Source organism: Arachis hypogaea, chromosome 15 (assembly GCF_003086295.3).
Source record: "Arachis hypogaea cultivar Tifrunner chromosome 15, arahy.Tifrunner.gnm2.J5K5, whole genome shotgun sequence".
NCBI classification, from domain to species: domain Eukaryota; kingdom Viridiplantae; phylum Streptophyta; class Magnoliopsida; order Fabales; family Fabaceae; genus Arachis; species Arachis hypogaea.
In genome coordinates this window covers 71,250,260-71,269,780 of record NC_092050.1, presented here as the reverse complement: position 1 = coordinate 71,269,780, position 19,521 = coordinate 71,250,260, and the positions used below count along the sequence as shown (strand labels likewise).

Sequence of the window (19,521 nt, the reverse complement as noted above, 5' to 3'; positions counted from 1 at the left end):
AGAACCTTCTCAAAGGTCATGGTGCCTATGTTATAGGGAATTAGGAATTTACTAGGATCCTGTTTCTTTTGAGGTAGAGTTTGCTGAACCAAGGCATTTAGTTCTTTGATGATCAATGGAGGTTCATCCTCCTAAGTCTCATTACCAAATAAGTTGGCATTCATCTTCATGATTGCTCCTAAATATTAAGCAACTTGCTCTTCAGCAATGTCTTCATCTTCTTCAGAAGATGAATAGTCATCAGAGCTCATGAATGGTAAAAGGAGGTTCAATGGAATCTCCATGGTCTCTAGATGAGCCTCAGATTCCTTTGGTTCCTCAAAGGGAAACTCCTTATTGGTCAGTGAACGTCCCAAGAGGTCTTCCTCACTAGGATTCACGTCCTCCTCCTCCTCTTTGGGTTCGGCCACACCAAGTAAGGTAATGGCCTTGCATTCTCTTTTTGGATTCTCTTCTGTATTGCTTGGGAGAGTACTAGGAGGGGTTTCAGTGACTCTTTTTCTCAGCTGGCCCACTTGTGCCTTCAAATTTCTAATGGAGGACCTTGTTTCATTCATAAAACTTAAAGTGGCCTTAGATAGATCAGAGACTATATTTACTAAGCTAGATGGATTCTGCTCAGAATTCTCTGTCTGTTGCTGAGTGAATGATGGAAAAGGCTTGCTCTTGCTAAACCTGTTTTTTCCACCATTATTAAAGCCTTGTTGAGGCTTTTGTTGATCCTTCCATGAGAAATTTGGATGATTTCTCCATGAGGGATTATAGGTATTTCCATAGGGTTCCTGATAAACCCATATTTTATGATATATATTGTGCTCAATTCAAGAGATTTATTCAATCCTTCACCCACTTATTCATGAAAATTGCATGGTTTTACTTTCCCTTCCTTATTATGAGATATATGTGAAATACATGTTTCCTATGCTTTAAAAATAATTATTTTAATTACCCTTTTATTACCATTCGATGCCATGATTTGTGTGTTAAGTAGTTTCAGACCTTCTAAGGCAGGAATGACTTAAAGGATGGAAAGGAAACATACAAAAATGGAAGGAAAGTACAAAATGGAGTTTTCGAAGAAACTGGCAGCGACGCGAACGCATGGACGACGCGGCCGCATGCCTAGCGCGAAAAGACAGTGACGCGAACGCGTGACTGACGCGGACGCGCGCTATGAGCAGAACACAGATGATGCCAACGCATGACCTAAGCGAACGCGAGACAAGGAAAACTCCAGATGACGCGACCGCGTGACCCACGCAGACGCGTGACAGACGCCACGCACCAGAAATTGTAGAAAACGCTCCCAGCGATTTTTGAAGCCCTTTTTGGCCCAGATCCAAGTCCAGAAAGCACATATTAGAGGTTATAAAGGGGAGAATGCATCCATATGGGGAGAGATCTCCAAGTATTCACTTTTCATAGTTTAGATGTAGTTTTTAGAGGGAGAGGTTCTCTCATCTCTCTTAGGTTTTAGGATTAGGATTTTTCTTAATTTTAGGATTATTTCTCTTCAAGTGCAGGTTCAATGTTTCTCTTATTTATTCTCTACTTTTATTATATACCTTTAATTATTATTTATCTTTTCAATTTGGCTTATGCTACATTCATGTTATGATTTTCTTAATTAATATTACTTGAGGTATTTCAGCTTATGATTGTTTTATTCTATTTATGAATGCTCTTAATTTAATCTAGATATTTTCTTCCTTTTGGCTTTGGTTAAGTAATTGGTAACACTTGAGTTGTCAAACTCAGCAGTGGTTGAAATTGGCAGATTTCTAATTAATCTAGATCGCTCTAAAGCTAGTCGTCTCATAGGGATTGACTAGGACTTGAGGATCAATCTAATTAGTCCACTTGACTTAACTAAGTAGGATTAAAATCCAATTCTCATCACACCTAATAAGGATAACTAGGATAGAAATTCTAATTTCTCATACCTTGCCACTAGTTTATTTTACAGTTATTTATTTATTTTATTGTCATTTAAATTACTCATTTCTTACCTTCAAAACCCCAATTTACAAAACTCATAACCAATAATAAGAACATACTTCCATGCAGTTCCTTGAGAAGACGACCCAAGGTTTAAATACTTCGGTTATCAAGTTTAAAGGGGTTTGTTACTTGTGACAACCAAAATGTTTGTACAAAAGGATTTTCTGTTGGTTTAGAAACTATACTTACAAGGCAATTACTTTTATTCTTTACCGATAGGAAATTCCGATCGTTAGTTCCCCCATGTAATTCACCTCTGCTATTGTAGGGTTCTCAGGATCATAAGCTTCTTCTTCAGAAGATGCCTCTTGAGTACTGTTGGATGCAGCTTGCAATCCATTCAGACTCTTAGAAATCATATTGACTTGCTGATTCAATATTTTATTCTGAGCCAATATGGCATTCAGAGTATCAATTTCAAGAACTCCCTTCCTCTGAGGCGTCCCATTACTCACATGATTCCTTTCAGAAGTGTACATGAACTGGTTATTTGCAACCATGTCAATGAGTTCCTGAGCTTCAACAGGCGTTTTCTTTAGGTGAATGGATCCACCTGCAGAATGGTCCAATAATATCTTTGATAATTCAGACAGACCATCATAGAATATATCCAGGATGGTCCATTCTGAAAGCATGTCAGAAGGATACTTTTTGGTCAGTTGCTTATATCTCTCCCAAGCTTCATAGAGGGATTCACCTTTTTTCTGTTTGAAGGTTTGAACATCCACTCTAAGCTTGCTAAGCTTTTGAGGAGGAAAGAACTTGGCTAAGAAAGCCGTGACCAGCTTATCCCAAGAGTTCAGGCTATCTTTAGGTTGAGAGTCCAACCATATTCTAGCTCTGTCTCTTACAGCAAACGGGAAAAGCATAAGCATGTAGACCTCGGGATCAACCCCATTGGTCTTAACAGTATCACAAATTTGCAAGAATTCAGTTAAGAACTGAAAAGGATCTTCTGATGAAAATCCATGAAACTTGCAGTTCTGTTGCATCAGAGAAACTAATTGAGGCTTTAGCTCAAAATTGTTTGCTCCAATGGCAGGGATTGAGATGCTTCTTCCATGTAAATTGGAATTTGGTGCAGTAAAGTCACCAAGCATCTTCCTTGTATTGTTATTATTTTCGGCCATGTCTCCTTCTTTTTCAAAAATTTCTGTCAGATTTTCTCTAGAGAATTGTGCTTTAGCTTCCCTTTTCAAAGTCCTTTCAGGTTCAGGATCAGCTTCAACAAGAATGTTCTTATCCTTGTTCCTGCTCATATGAAAAAGAAGAGAACACAAAAGAAAATATGGAATCCTCTATGTCACAGTATAGAGATTCCTTATGTAAGTATAAGAAGAGGAGAATAGAAGAAGGAGAAGAGAAAAATTCGAAAATTAATTAAAATAAAATAAAAATATTTTTGTTTTTATTTTAAAAATTAATTAGAATTCAAAAATTAAAAAGAGAAATAAAATTAAATTAAAATTTAAAACAATTAGTTAATTAAAAAGGAATTTTGAAAAAGAGGTTAGTGATTTTCGAAAATTAGAGAGAGAGAAATAGTTAGGTAGTTTTGAAAAAGATAAGATTAATTGAAAAAGATTTGAAGATCAATTTTGAAAAGATAAGAAGTTAGAAAAGATTTTGAAATTGATTTTGAAGGAGATGTGATTGAAATTTATTTTGAAAAAGATTTGAAAAAGAAATTTAAAAAAGATTTGATTTTGAAAATTAAAGTTGATTACTTGACTAACAAGAAACAAAAATATATGATTTTAAAATTTAAAGATTGAACCTTTCTTACTAGGCAAGTAACAAACTTAAAATTTTTTAATCAATCACATTAATTGTTAGCATTAATTTCGAAAATATGAAATAGAAATAAGAAAAAGATTTTGAAAATAAATTTTGAAAATTTCGAAATTATGAAAGAAAAAATGAAAAAGATTTGAAAAAGATAGAATTTTTAAATTGAAAATTTGATTTGACTCATAAGAGACAACTAGATTTTAAAAATTTTTGAAAAAGTCAACTCAAATTTTCGAATTTTATGAGAAGAAAAAGGGAAAGATATTTTTTTGATTTTTGAATTTTTAATGATGAAAGAGAAAAACAATAAAAAGACTCAAAACATGAAAATTATGAATCAAAACACATAATACATGCAAAACACTTTGAATGTCAAGATGAATATCAAGAACACTTTGAATGTCAAGATGAACACCAAGAACTTATTTTTGAAAATTTTTAAGAAAAGAAAAATATGCAAGACACCAAACTTAGAAATTTGTAAAACTTTAGACACTAACAAATTGAAAATGCATATGAAAAACAAGAAAAGACACAAAACATAAAAATGCAAAGATCAAACAAAGCAATTGATCACACCATGCATGAGTTTTCGAAAAATGCACAAATTTTAAAAACATGCAATTGACACCAAACTTAAAATTTAACACAAGACTCAAACAAGAAACATCAAATTTTTGGTTTTTTTATGATTTTATTAAAAAAAAAATTTTTGGATTTTTTTTTGAAAATTAATTGGAAAAGAAAAATAAGGATTTTAAAAATTTTTTAATGAGAATTCTAGGAATCATGCAATGTTAGTCTAAAGCTCCGGTCCAGGAATTAGACATGGCTTACTAGCCAGCCAAGCTTTCAACGAAAGCTCCGGTCCAAAATACTAGACATGGCCAATGGCCAGCCAAGCTTCAGTATACAAATCAGGCATACAATAACTGATCAGATGGGAGTCCAAGGACTCTTGCCATGATAAGTGGAAGCCTCAGTCCAAAAATTTAGACATGGCTTGACAGCCAACCAGGCTTCAACAAATCATGAAAAAACTCTAGAATTCATTCTTAAAAATTCTGAAGAACATAGAATAATTTATTTTTATTAAATTTTTTTTTGAAAATTTTTTTTGAAAATAAAAATAAAAATAATAAAAACAAAAATCTTAAAATTAAAATAAAATTTACATAATATGAGCAACAAGATGAACCGTCAGTTGTCCAAACTCGAACAATCCCCGGCAACAGCGCCAAAAATTGGTATGCAAAATCGTGATCGTTCATTCCTTGGTAACGGCGCTAAAAACTTGATATGCACGTTCTTAATCTTAATTCTTCTTCACAATCTTGCACAACTAACCAGCAAGTGCACTGGGTCATCCAAGTAATAAACCTTACGTGATTAAGGGTCGATCCCACGGAGATTGTTGGCTTGAAGCAATCTATGGTCACCTTGTAAATCTCATTCAGGCGGATTTCAAATAGTTATGGTGAATTGATAATTAAAATATAATTAAAATATAAAATAGGATAGAAATACTTATGTAATTCATTAGTGAGAATTTCAGATAAGCGTATAGAGATGCTTTTGTTCCTCCTGAACCTCTGCTTCCTGCTGTCTTCATCCAATCATTCCTACTCCTTTCCATGGCAAGCTTTATGTATGGCATCACCGTTGTCAATGGCTACTTCCCGTCCTCTCAGTGAAAGTGGTCCAAGATGCGCTGTCACCACATGGCTAATCATCTGTCAGTTTTCGATCATACTGGAATAGGATTCAGTAATCCTTTTGCGTCTGTCACTATGCCCAGCACTCGCGAGTTTGAAGCTCGTCACAGCCATCCCTTCCCAGATCCTACTTGGAATACCACAGACAAGGTTTAGACTTTTCGGATCTCAAGAATGGCCGCCAATAATTCTAGCCTATACCACGAAGACTCTGATTGTAGATCAGGAGGCTAAGAAATATGCATTCAAGCTTGTTTGCATGTAGAACAGAAGTGTTTGTCAGGCACGCGTTCATAAGTGAGAATGATGATGAGCGTCACATAATCATCACATTCATCATGTTCTTGTGTGCAAATGAATATCTTAGAGAAGAAATAGGCTCGAATTGAATAGAAAAACAATAGTACTTTGCATTAATTCATGAGGAACAGCAGAGCTCCACACCTTAATCTATGGTGTGTAGAAACTCTACCGTTGAAAATACATAAGTGATAATGGTCCAGGCATGGCCGAGTGGCTAGCCTTCCAAAGAAGGTTCAATCATCAGAACATGATCAAAAGATGATCCGAAGATAATAGTAAAAAGTTCTATTTATACTAAACTAGTTACTAGGGTTACAGAAATAAGTAATTGATGCAGAAATCCACTTCCGAGCCCACTTGGTGTGTGCTTGGACTGAGCATTGAATCTTTCACGTGTAGAGGTCTTCCTTGGAGTTAAACGCTAGTTTGTAACCTGTTTCTGGTGTTTAACTCTGCTTTGCAACCTGTTTCTGGCGTTTAACTCCAGAATAGGGCAGAAAGCTGGCGTTGAACGCCACTTTGCGTTGTCTAAACTCGGGAAAAGTATGGACTATTATATATTGCTGGAAAGCCCTGGATGTCTACTTTCCAAAGCAATTGAGAGCGCGCCATTTGGACACCTGTAGTTCCAGAAAATCCACTTTGAGTGCAGAGAGGTCAGAATCCAACAGCATCTGCAGTCCTTCTTCGGCCTCTGAATCTGATTTTTGCTCAAGTCCCTCAATTTCAGCCAGAAATTACCTGAAATCACAGAAAAACACACAAACTCATAGTAAAGTCCATAAATGTGAATTTTATTTAAAAACTAATAAAATAAACTAAAAACTAATCAAATCATTCTAAAAACTATGTAAAAACACTGCCAAAAAGCGTATAAATTAGCCGCTCATCATGAAGTTCAATAATAATCAATGCATGTGAGTTGTGATCAAGAAAAGAATGCATGAGTGTGTGAATAAGTGAAGAATGGGTAGTTAGGTTAGCTTTGAAATTGTATAGGTTGTCATAGGTTATGTGGGAAGTTTAAGTTAATCAAAGATTCAAATCCTAGTCCACTTAGCCATATGCATCCTACCTTGACCCTAACCCCATTACAACCTTATGAAAAGACCTCATGATATTTGGATACATGCATGAAATAATTGTTGATTGTTAGATGAAAAATAAATCTTAGAAAGCATGATTAGAGGAGAATTGAGTGGATCGACCCTATACACTTGAGCAACTAGAGCGGATACACATCCGATGAGGGTTCGATGCTCAATTACATGTTTTCATTTAGAATCATCACTTTTCTTGCAAGTTTGTATAATCTTTAATAACTCAATTCAATTGTGCGATTGATTTAATTGCTACTGCTTTAGCCTTTATGTCATATATGCTCTCTTGGAAGTTGATTTATTTTGACCAAGTAATTGCATTCATTTAGATAGTTGCATGTAAGTAGATTGCATATAGTTCATTTGTATTGAATAAATGTTCATACCCTTTGCCTCTTTCTTGGTTAAGCATGAGGACATACTTGGTTTAAGTGTGGGGAGATTTGATGCACCACTATTTCGTGGTACATTTTATGCTTAATTGAGTGGTTTTTATCAACTTTTCCCACATTTATTCAATGAAATAGAATGGTTTCATAATTTTATCCTAATTTGTGCTTAAGTGTAAAAACATGCTTTTTAGGCCTTTAATTTGCTAGTTTTGATTCACCTTTGATTCCACTAGATACCTTGATATGTTTGTTAAGTGAATTCAGGTTGAAAAGGCTAGGAATCGATCAAAAGAGTGAAGAGAAAAGCATGCAAAGTAGAGAAATCATGGAAAATCAAGGATTTGGGATGCATTCATCGATGCGCACGCACAGCAGATGCAAACGCATGAATTGAAGTCGCATGGCGACGCATACGCGTGACCCACGCGTACGCGTCAATGCTCGCACGTGACTTCATTAAAGTGAAAATGTTGGGGGCAATTTCTGAGCTTTCTAGGCCCAGATCCAACTCATTTTCTGAGCCTATTACATGCAGAATTGAAAAGGAGTTAAAGGGGGGAGCACATGCATGAATGATGAGGAGCTTTTAGTTAGTTTTGAGAGAGAGAAGCTCTCTCTTCTCTCTAGAATTAGGTTAGATCTTGCTAGATTTAAGTTTAATTCCATGTTTTCATCTTGTTTCTATTTCAATTTCTTGTTGTTACACCTATGTCTCTTAGTTTCCTTGTCAATTTCCCCTTTTATGTCTTTTTTATGTTGATGCATTATTATTGGATTTGGATATCATTTTAAGGAAATTCATGTTTTAAATTGTTGTTTAATTGAGTTGTTGTTATTATTTCTTCATAATTGAGTAGTTGTAGATTTAATATTCTTGTTGTCAATTTACCATACTTTCCCTTTTTGCCCTCCAAGTGTTTGACAAAATGCTTGGAAGGATGTTAGAGTAGGTTTTTGTGTTCTTGGCTTGGGATGGTAATTTAGGTGAACTTGAGTTACTAATGTCCAAGTGTTGATAATTGGTATCCGTTGACTCTAGCTTTTCCTAAATTAATTAGTGAGAGGGTTAGGACCTATGGATTAGGATTAATGTAGCTCATTTGACTTTTCTTTATTTGTTAGAGGATGACTTAATGGGATTAATCCTTGCAATTATCATATTATGGTTAGTGACAAGGATAAGGATCCTTGACCATCATTCCTTGCCAAGACCTTTTTACCACTTAAGTTTCCATTTACTTTCTTGCCATTTATTTTTCATGTTCCTTATTCAAAACCCCGAAATACTTGTCCCATAACCAATAACAAGAACACTACCCTACAATTCCTTTGAGAGACGACCCGAGGTTTGAATACTTCGGTTATTTTTATTGGGATTTGTACTTGTTACAAACAAATTTTTGTATAAGAGGATTGTTTGTTGGTTTAGAAACTATACTTGCAATGAGAATTTATTTGTGAAATTCTTTACCAACCAATTTTCCCTTCATCAATATTGTTAGTAAAAACAATAACCTTAGAACTAATCAGATAGGACCTAAACTTATCAAAAGAATAAAATACAACTAATAATTATTTTTCTATAGTTGTGTAATTCTTTTGTGCGTCATTTAGCACATGGCTAGTATAGTAAATGACATGTACAAGCTTGTCTTGTCTCTATCCCAAGACAGCTCTTATAGCATGATCATTGGCATCACAAATCAATTCAAATAATAAATCCCAGTTAGGAGGAGCTATGATGGAACTGAGACAAGCCTAGCTTTCAGAGTCTCAAAAGCATGCAAACAATTATCATCAAAACAAAAAGGAATGTCCGCAACCAAGAGGTTGCTCAAAGGCTTAGCAATTTTAGAAAATTCTTTATAAATCTTCTATAAAATTTTTCATGTCCCAAGAAACTCAGGATTGCCTTTGCACTAGTGAGTGGTGGTAATTTTTCAATTACCTCTATCTTAGCTTTATCCACCTCAATTCCTTTACTTGAAATCCGGTGTCCAAGAACAATACCTTCAGTTACCATAAGGTAACATTTTCCCAATTCAAAATAAGCTTTGTTTTTTTGGCACCGTTTCAAGACCAAGTAAAGGTGTCTCATGCTAGAATCAAAAGAATTACCAAATACAGAAAAATCATCCATAAATACCTCAATAAACCTTTCAACCATGTCAGAAAATATGAAAAATATGCACGTCTGAAAAGTTGATGGGGTATTACACAATCCTAACGGCATCCTCTGGTATGCAATTACACCAAAGGGGAATGGGAATGTCGTCTTCTCTTGATCTTGAAGGTCCACTGCAATATGATTATAGTTGGAATAACCATCTAAAAAACAATAAAATACATGTCAGGCTAACCTCTCAAGAATCTTATCAATGAAAGGTAAGGGAAAGTGATCCTTCCTTGCTGCACAGTTGAGCCTCCTGTAATCAAGACACGTACGCCACCCCGTGACGGTTCTTATAGGAATAAGCTCATTCTTCTTATTCTTGACCACTGTCACCCCTCCTTTCTTGGGAACCACTTGCACAGGACTCACCCATGGACTGTCAGAAGTTAGGTAAATTATTTCAGCTTTCCAAAGCTTCATAACCTCTTTTTAGACCACTTCTTTCATAGTTAGATTGAGCCGCTTTTGTGGTTGCACTACTGGTTTAGCATATTCCTCAAGTAAGATTTTGTGCATACGCTTTTCCAGATTAATCCCCTTCAAGTCACTAATGGTCCACCCAAAAACCGTTTTATGACTCTTGAGTACTTGTAACAATGCTTCCCCTTCCTCATGCCTCAGAGAGGAGCTGATAATCACTAGATAAGAATCATACTTGCCTAGGAATTCATACTTTAATGAGGGAGGCAAGGGCTTCAACTCAAGCTTTGGAGGCCCTTCCTCTTTGCTAGTGGCATGTGGTTCCCTCTCTTAAGGCGATGAATTATCAATCTCAAGCAAACCATCTCCTGAAGAAGGTTCTAAAACACCATCAAGCTCTTCAGCTTCAAAAATATCTTGAATTAGTGGCTCAATAAGATCAACTCTCACACATCTCTCAGAATCACTAGGATGTTACAGAGCCTCAAGCACATTAAGGATAACCTCTTCTTCATTGACCCTTAAAGTCAATTCACCCTTTTGCACATCAATAAGGGCTCTTCTTGTAGCTAAAAAGGGTCTCCCCAAAGTAATAGAGGCATTCTTGTCCTCTTCCATATTCAGTATTACAAAATCAGCAAAAAAAATAAATTGTCCTACTTTCACGAGTAAATTCTCAACAATTCCTAAAGGAAACTTAATTGAACAGTTAGCAAGTTGAAGAAAAATACGAGTGGGTTTTATCTCATCAATTTGGAGCTTTCTCATCAAGAAAAGTGGCATGAGATTGATACTTGCTCCAAGATCACATAATGCCCTTTGAATAGTGATATCACCAATGGTACAAGGAATCAAAAAGCTTCTAGGATCTTGCATCTTCTCAGGAAGATCCTTATGAATAATAGCACTACATTCCTTTGTCAGCACCACAGTTTCACTCTCTTTCCAATTCCTCTTGTTGGTCAACAACTCCTTCATAAACTTATCATAAAGAGGCATTTGTTCAAGGGCCTCTACAAAAGGAATGTTGGTTTGAAGGTTTTTGAAAACCTCTAAAAATATGGAAAACTACTTGTCTTTGGAGACTTTCTGAAGTCTTCGGAGGCATTTGCTCAGGTGCTTTAGGCTTCGCTGGATATTGCTCAAGATCAATTGGAAAGGGGTTATCTGAATGCCTCGGAGGGGCATGTTCTTCTTGGCACTTAGCCTCCTCTAGGGCTTCTTTTTCAATCGGCTCCTCACTTATTTTTGCTTCTGAACCTATTACCTCACCAGTTCTCAAATGTATAGCCTTGCACTCTTCCCATAGATTAGGCACTGTGTCACTGTGGAAGGTATTAGGATGCCTCTCAAGTGCTTGCTTGCTTAACTGACCCACTTGAGTCTCCAAGCTCCTGAGTGAAGCTCTGGTTTCATGCATTAAATTATGAGTGCTCTTCGAGAGTTCTGCAACTATAGATTCCAAGTCAGATGATTTCAGAGAATGAAAAGGTGCTTGTTGTGGCTGAGAGAGCTGAAAATGGTAGTTGTTGAAGTTGTTCTGATTAAAATTGCCCTCAGAATTGTTGCTAAAATTTTGTTGCCTCTGTGGTTGATTTCCCCAACCAAATTTAGGGTGATTCCTCCACCCCGGAGGCCGAAATATAATTCTTTGAGAATGGATCATTATTGGGGTTCTAGAGGAATTTCCCATGTAATTAAGCTATTCAGGAGAAAATTGACCATAATCATAACTCTTACCTTGAGGGAAGCCACCACTCGTGTCATAAAAAGTATCTTGTGCATTGATGGCTGAGACTTGTAATCCACTCAAGTGTTGAGTAATAGTACTAATATGTTGAGACATGGTCTTGTTCTTACAGAGGTCCTCTCAGAAGAATATAGATATTGGTTGTTAGCAACCATCTCGATCAAATCCAAACCTTCCTCACGAGTCTTTTTCATGTTAAGAGATCTGCCTACAGAACTATCCAAAGACATTTCGGCGGCCTCAGTAACTCCATAATAGAAAATTTGTAACTGGATCCAATCTGAAAATATGTCAAAAGGACATTTTCTAAGTATCAACTTGAACCTCTCCCAAGCTTTATAGAGAAATTCACCCTCTCTCTTTCTGAAAGTCTAAACATCAGTCCCCAGCTTGGTCAGCTTCTGAGGTGGAAAGAATTTGGTCAAAAATATATTGACCAACTTGTCCCATGTATCCAAGCTCTCCTTGGATTGTGTGTCAAGCCATTGCTTGGCTCTGCCTTGTACAGCAAACGGAAAGAGAAACAACCTATAAACATGAGGATGAACTCCATTAGTCTTCACTGTATCACAAATTTCCAAAATATTGAAGATGAATAAGTTTGGGTCTTTCTATAGGAGTCCATGAAACTGACAATTTTGTTGCACCAAAGTGATGAGTTGAGGCTTCAACTAAAACTTGTTAGCGGCCACAGGAGGTACAATAATATTATTGCCATAGAAGGTAGAGCTAAGAGCAATGTATGAGCCAAGTGTCCTTCTAGGTTGCTCAGGCATATTAGGAGCATTGAGAGTATTAGGATTAACATCATTGTTGTTGTTGTTTGGATCCATAGTAGACTCTTTAGATTTCTTATCAAAATTATTCTTGAGATTCTCAACAGCTTTGTAAGCCCTAGCCTATTGTAAATGCCTTCTTAAAGTCCTCTCAATCTCAGGATCAAGTTCAAGAAGCGGTTCCTTGTCTCTGTTCCTACTCATAAACAAATAGAAAAAAAGAAAAAGTGTGAATCTCTACGTCAGAGTGAAGAAAATTCCCATTGAGGTGTCCTCAGTAAAAGAAATAAAATAAAATAAAATAAATTAATTGGATTAACAATTCTTACCAACTACTTTAATTATGCAAGAATCAATTTATGGCAAACATTAATTGATTAAACCCTAATTCTTTAGTGATTTAATCTCCTCTAACCTAATCAACTGCCAATTCCTTGGTCACTTAATTTAGATTAAAGGGTTAAGTCTAATTCTAGTTTATTAGCCATACAAACCCTAAATACTCAAAGATAAGGTAATTATATGTCACGTATGACGTTAAGTTCAAGTAATTAGAGAATTATGAGGAATTACTTTCATGCTGTTATTCAAATGAGTTAACTTTTTCAAGATTGAACAAGAATTCAAATAGAAAAAGAGTTATCTTCCAATATACTTTAATTCCTAAGATGAAGAACGAAAGTAATTCTTATATTTAAATCAATATATCAATCAAAGTAGAATGACAATAGTGTTAATCCATAAAAATAAACAGAGCTCATAACCTTAATAGAGGAGGTTTAGTTGCTCATAATTCAGAGAAAACTAGGGTTCCAAAAGTGTGTAAAGTGCAGAATGAGAAAGTGAGAAGAGAAGAGAGCCCGAAGGGCTGGATCTTTTCTCCTTTTATATGTAACCTAATTGATTTGAAAATAAAAATAAAAATAATAAAATCTAAATCCTAAAAGAATATGTTATGTTTTTATAATAATGAATATAAAATAAAATAAATAAATAAACACTAAAACTAAGCCAACAAAGCCCTATCTCCAAATTCAGATTCCCGTTACTGGGACTAAACACCAGGATCGGTGTTTAACGCGGCTGAAACAGAGAAGATTTATGGCATTGCTGTCTTCATGGTACTAAATGCCAGGCTCAGCGTCTAGCGCCACTAGTATATGGCTCTGGCACATTTTACGAAACACTTGGCGCTAAATGCCGGGTTGTGGTATTTAGCGCCAACTCAACAGAAGGCTTGCACACAGCACAAAGTGCCTAGTGCTAAACATCAGGTAGTGGCATTTAACGCCATCTCAACAGAGTTAAATTTTTTCCTCTTTCTTCTGCATGAACTCTGTCAAACTCTCCCGGTTTTTTCTTGAAATCAATAAAACCACAATGCGCATCAAAGTAGCATCCAAATAGGCTTTAAACACTAAAATCTCAATAAAACTCGATAAATTCATATCTAAAAATGATAAGCACGTATAGAAAAGATGCCCACGCATCAAGGGGGCTACCATAGACCTATTCAACAAGGCTTGCATGAAATCAGAGAAGTGAAATTGCACCCCCAAGATTGAAAATATGAGCTTATAGACCCACATCTAGTCGAAAACATGAGGGGCCTCCAAATTGTGGTAGTAGACCTTCTCCTGGTCAAACGGTAAGGATGAATCATAGTTATCGCAAGACATTCCCATTGATGGTTGATACATGAGCATCTTTAGTTGTTTTCCTTAGCATTTGTCTCAATAATGTTAGTGAATTTCTTATTATAATCGAGACTTTAAGTTCTTTAATCAATATTTCTTGAAGTTTCTTTGAGCTTTGGTATGTGTAGAAAAGTGTTGAAAATAAGCAAGAACAAGGATGAAATGAAGCAAGTAAGAGAAGCACTAGAAACAAGGATGAAGAGGCAAACAAAAAAGCCTATGGAACAAATAGAAAGATCTCTAGACCAAACAGATAGCTCTCTACATCAAGACTGCACCAAAGCACCCCTCTAATGGCCAAGAAGCAAGCTATGCATTATACACACAGTACCTTATGTATAACGCACCAAATGAAGCCTCCCAGTAGAAACCCTAAGCCATGCATTATACTTGAGACTCCCTGCGTATAACACATGGACTTGGAACACCTCTAGGGCCTGCATGAAAGCATGCATATAACATGGGAAGTCATGCATTATACGTGCCTAGCATGACAGAGGCCAAACATTGCCATTTGAAGCCCATGTGTTATTAGCACCTTGCGTATAACACCCCAAACAAAGCCCTCCAGTAAACCTTCAATTCACTCACCAAATCCTCTATTCTTCAAACACTTAAGTGGGTAAATCAAGGCTTAGCATAATCACATAAAATGAAGCATTAATTGCCAATTGTGGAGAAGATCAAGGGAGCTTATTTTGAAGGAAAAAAACTCTCTGAGAAGAATTAATGAATGAGATTTGATATGATTTAGTTTCTTTTGGGAATTAGTTTGAATTCTCAATTAGTTTATAGAGTTAGTATAAAATGGAAAGCAGCCACACACGTGAGCTTCTTCTACCATCCGTTTTGAATTCATAATTCTAGATTTTCCTTTGCATCATGAGCAACTAATCTCCTCTGTTAAGGTTAGGAGCTATGTTCATCTTTTTATGGATTATTAATCTAAGTGTTTTACTTTATTTGAGGTTTATGTTTTGATCTATTTCATGATTGATTTTTCGTTCTTCATCCCTAAAGATTTAGAATTGTTGAAAAGCTTTCTAACTCTATTTTCAATTCTATATATTGTTTTGGAAAAAGTAATATTGGAATTAGTTTGAAAACTCTTTTTCGCTACTTTTTTATTTAACAAGGAATAGTTTCAAAGAGTGTACGACACTTTGTAAATATCAATTGTTTAAGACTAGTTTGGATAAGTGACATATAATTCAACTTGAGGACTATTCTTGAATCTTATTTGAACTTAAATCAGAATTGTGCTTCACCTCTTTTCTTAAATAATTGACTAAGGAATCAACAATTAATTAGGTTAAAGAGAAATTGAATTGCCAAGGAATTGGAATTTGATTATTTATGATTTGTCATGATTGATTTTTACTTGACTCAAATAAATGAACACAAGGATTGTTTTTCTAAAGAGAGAATATCTTTGAAACCTTAACATTCTTACCATTAGTGTTTTCACATTCACTATTTGCTATTCTTATTGATCTCTATTCACACATTTCATTCTTATTCCTCTATTTCTTTGATTTGTCTAATTAGAATAATCAATTAATCATTATTGCTTAGTCCTTTAAGTCTCATGGGAATGATAACTCACTCACCGTGATATTACTTGATATGATTTAGTGCACTTGTCGAGTTGCGATTTTACAAAATTCCTCGAGCTCCTAAAGATTAGCCTCCCCGAAACAAGGAGTACCCAAGACATCCGTGGTACCGTGCTGGGACCCTACCATTATGTTGACCCACGTTTTTGAAAAAAAAAATTCTAAATATGAATAAGTTAAAATTTATTTTATTAATTGAAGTTCCTTATTTTAGAAATTATTTTATTAAAAGTAATTAAATTAATTTTATAACTATTTGAATTCAATTAAATTCATCTTCTTATATATATTTTTGTTATGATGAAATATTTTACATAATTAAAATAATAATTCTAGTAATTTGTAAGTAATGAAATATATATTTTAATTTGACTAATTGATACTATTAATTTAAAAATAGAGTTTAGTTAATAATATTATTATTGGGGTAGATATCTGCCAATATGAGTAAATATTAGTACTCTTTGGTGAACTTAGCTTTGCTAATACTTCATCGTATATCTTTTATCATTATGTTACTAATGTCATTTATATTAGTAACTCATATATATTATTACTTGTGTTTTAATATATACATCCAATTTTCATCATATCTATTTAAGATATTTATAACTTGAACCGTTGACTCAGTGCCTTCATAATGCGACACCCATACCCCCATGTGCCATCAAAGCATTTAAACAATATTATACCACATTAATCATCATCATCATCATCAGCGTTCATTTTGGAGAAAAGAAAGAGGAAAGGACCGTGTTTGACAAAGAGAGTTCCATGGAACCTCCGAGCTTTCAGTTTTGATTTCTTGAGATCCGTAACTCTAACAAAATATCTAATCTGATTAAAGTGTTCGTATCTTCCTCCTCTTCACGTTGATATCACTTTTTTTCGGGAGAAATTGATCGTGGAGCAGCTGTCCCTCCATGCAAAGTTCAGCCGAGGGAGCCCCAGAGGTAGAGTAGCCGATTTTGACGTTTTCTTCTTCGATTTCTCGTTCAGAAACCTTCCCTGAAGCTTTGGTTGTTGTGAGTTTTGTACAGAGGTAGGGTTTTATTAATATTATAAAAATTAAATATGAATTTGATAAGTGAATATTGGTTTTATTGATTATTGTTTGAGTTTGATTAAGTTTTTGTTGAATTTTTGTTGAATTATTATTGTTTGCTTGAGATTTTGGTTTGGTTATGTATGAACACCCAGCTAGGATATTTTGATAATTTTAGGACCATTGTGATGTGGTATTTTGAGATAAATTTGATGAGGTTTTATGGCCGCAGGATTAAACTGAAAGCTATGAAAAATTAAACTGTTGAAAAACTAGTTAAAAATCAAGTAATTTTAATAAACTTTTGATGAGTTTGATTTGGTTCTTTAAAAAATACAAAACCCTCATGTTTTGATTATTTTGTGGTCAAAATATAATTAAGAAAGAGTCTTGGGAATGGAAGTTAAATAAAAGAAAGATTGTGACTTAAAACATAATTTTTTGACGTTTTGTGAATAAAGTGTAATTTTTTAAAAAGGTTTGGTCAAAATGAATTTGAAAAGTTAATTCAATTAAGTATGATGAAAAGTGATTTTCTTGCTTTTAGAGTTGAATTGATTTTGAAAAAATGAATTTATAATGAAAATACTTTGAGATATTGGATTTGGTTTGTTGATTTATCGGAAGTGGTTTTTGAGAATTGAAAATGGTTTAAGATATTGGATTTGGTTTGTTGATTTATCGGAAGTGATTTTTGAGAATTGAAAATGGTTTGAGCTATTGGAATTGGTCTGATTTTGGAAATAATTTGAAAAGAGTTTGATAAACGATTTGGGTGAGACCCAAGAAGGGTGGCAAAGCCCGAGTTTTAGAGGATATGTTGCCAAAATTTTTATAAAATTTGGATACTTCATTTGAAGTTATTTAAGAAAGATCTGGATTTAAGAATTATATGATTTGATTTTGAGTTATTAAGAAAAGGATTATGTTTTGAATTGATATATTTAGAAAAGAATGAGTTAATGTTTTGAGTTTGAATTACTGATGAACGGAATGAGAGGTGGTGATGATAATGATATTGATGAATCATGATTGTATGAGATATGAATCAAAGGATATTGATAAGGATGATGAAAGTAATGATGAATAGAAATTAAATGAGATATTGTGACCGGGTAAGAGGCAATGGTATTGTCCACTTACTTTGGATAAGCGATTGGAAAAGAGAATGATGAGAATGATTGAAAGTAATTACGAAGATAATGATTATGATTGAATAGCGTGATAGGCACTATATCCCAAGAGTGTGCTGGGTACTATATCCCTGATAGATAGTGACTGTGACTATGTTGAGGTGGATTGAGGAATGAGTATGTTAAGTTGTGATTCTGCTTGTGAGATCGGTTGTGTATAATCTATTCTATTTTTCTTGCATCATTTTCTCTCTATTGTAAAGTGTGTCGGGTATTTTATCCCATGAGTGTGTCAGGCGCTAGATTCCAAGAGTGTGGTGGACACTATATCCTAAGAGTGTGGGAGCAGTTTACCCTGGGGAATGTGTTGAACACTATATCCTATAAGTGTGGCGGACACTATACCCCAAGAGTGTGGCGGGCACTATATCCCAAAAATGTGCAGCACTTTATCCTGGGAAATGCGACAGGCACTATATCCCATGAGTGTAGTGAGCACTATATCCCAAGAGTGTGACAAGCACTATATCCCAAGAGTGTGGAGGCATGTCAGAGAGACGATATCTGGGTTAGCTACCGGGTGTGTCGGGTTGGCCGTACAACCGACAAATGAGCTCATTGGGCATAGGACAGACATGCATCATACCTATTTGTGCATATATATATTTTTTAGTGTATTTCATGTGATTGTAGATGTGCTATATGATTGTTGATTTCCGTATTCTTTCTTTGTTAAGTCTAAATGTATTCTATTGTCTGTTGCTATTGGCTATGGTAAAAAATGAACATAACTATACACCCGGATCTCACTAAGAACTCCCCAATTCTTACCCCCTATTTCCACCCTTTTCAGCTACAGGTGCGAAGGTTTAGTGTGGAGCTACAGGAGTATAGAAGAATATGTTTACAAGTAGAGTTGTTAGAATTTATTTTTTTCTCTCGCCTTGTTAGTTAGAGTTTTGTTCAGAGGGGTAGATTTTGTAATTGGTTTTGTATGTGTTACTATAAAGTATTATTAACATTAAGTATGTGAAAATGTGTTATTTGTTCTTGGTGAAAAATTTTCAAGATTTTATGAAACCATCGATAGATTTACACTGAGAGGCTCCTACCTTATTATTAAATATATGAGAGTTATCGTAATACCCCTGATATCAGAGTGGCGCACCCAAAAGCATGACATTCTGATATTAAGGATGTTATATTACCATTAGAAAACACTAGGTCCCGAGGGCGCGGTTCCGGCCTATGTCTTGCCATACCTACAATAGGGGGTACCACCACGATCAATATGGCTATCACAATATTGAAGAAGAAAGAGAAGCTAAGACTAGAAAAAAGCTCACAACACTAGATAATCCCACCTAAGAAATATACTGGCATCCCATTATACCCCTTACCAACCTAAACGAACACTAGGTATGGTAAAATACAGAAAGCATACGTGCCCGTAAGAACTACAAACCAGAGGGAAATACATAAATAAGGAGCTGAAACGAGAAAAAGAACATCTTAAAAATAGAGCATAACAATAACAAAGGAATCAGCAGGAGATGGTGAAAAGAATTACCATTGAATTACGGACCAATCCAAAAATCACAAAAGAAGG

General features: G+C 35.0%; 1 non-coding gene across 1 annotated transcript; it reads left to right on the top strand.

Moving 5' to 3' along the window:
* Positions 1-2,630: 2,630 nt before the first annotated feature.
* LOC112753589 (small nucleolar RNA R71) lies at positions 2,631-2,738 on the top strand. Its single transcript, XR_003177970.1, has one exon. It is a non-coding gene; the product is annotated as a small nucleolar RNA R71 (small nucleolar RNA).
* Positions 2,739-19,521: the final 16,783 nt, after the last annotated feature.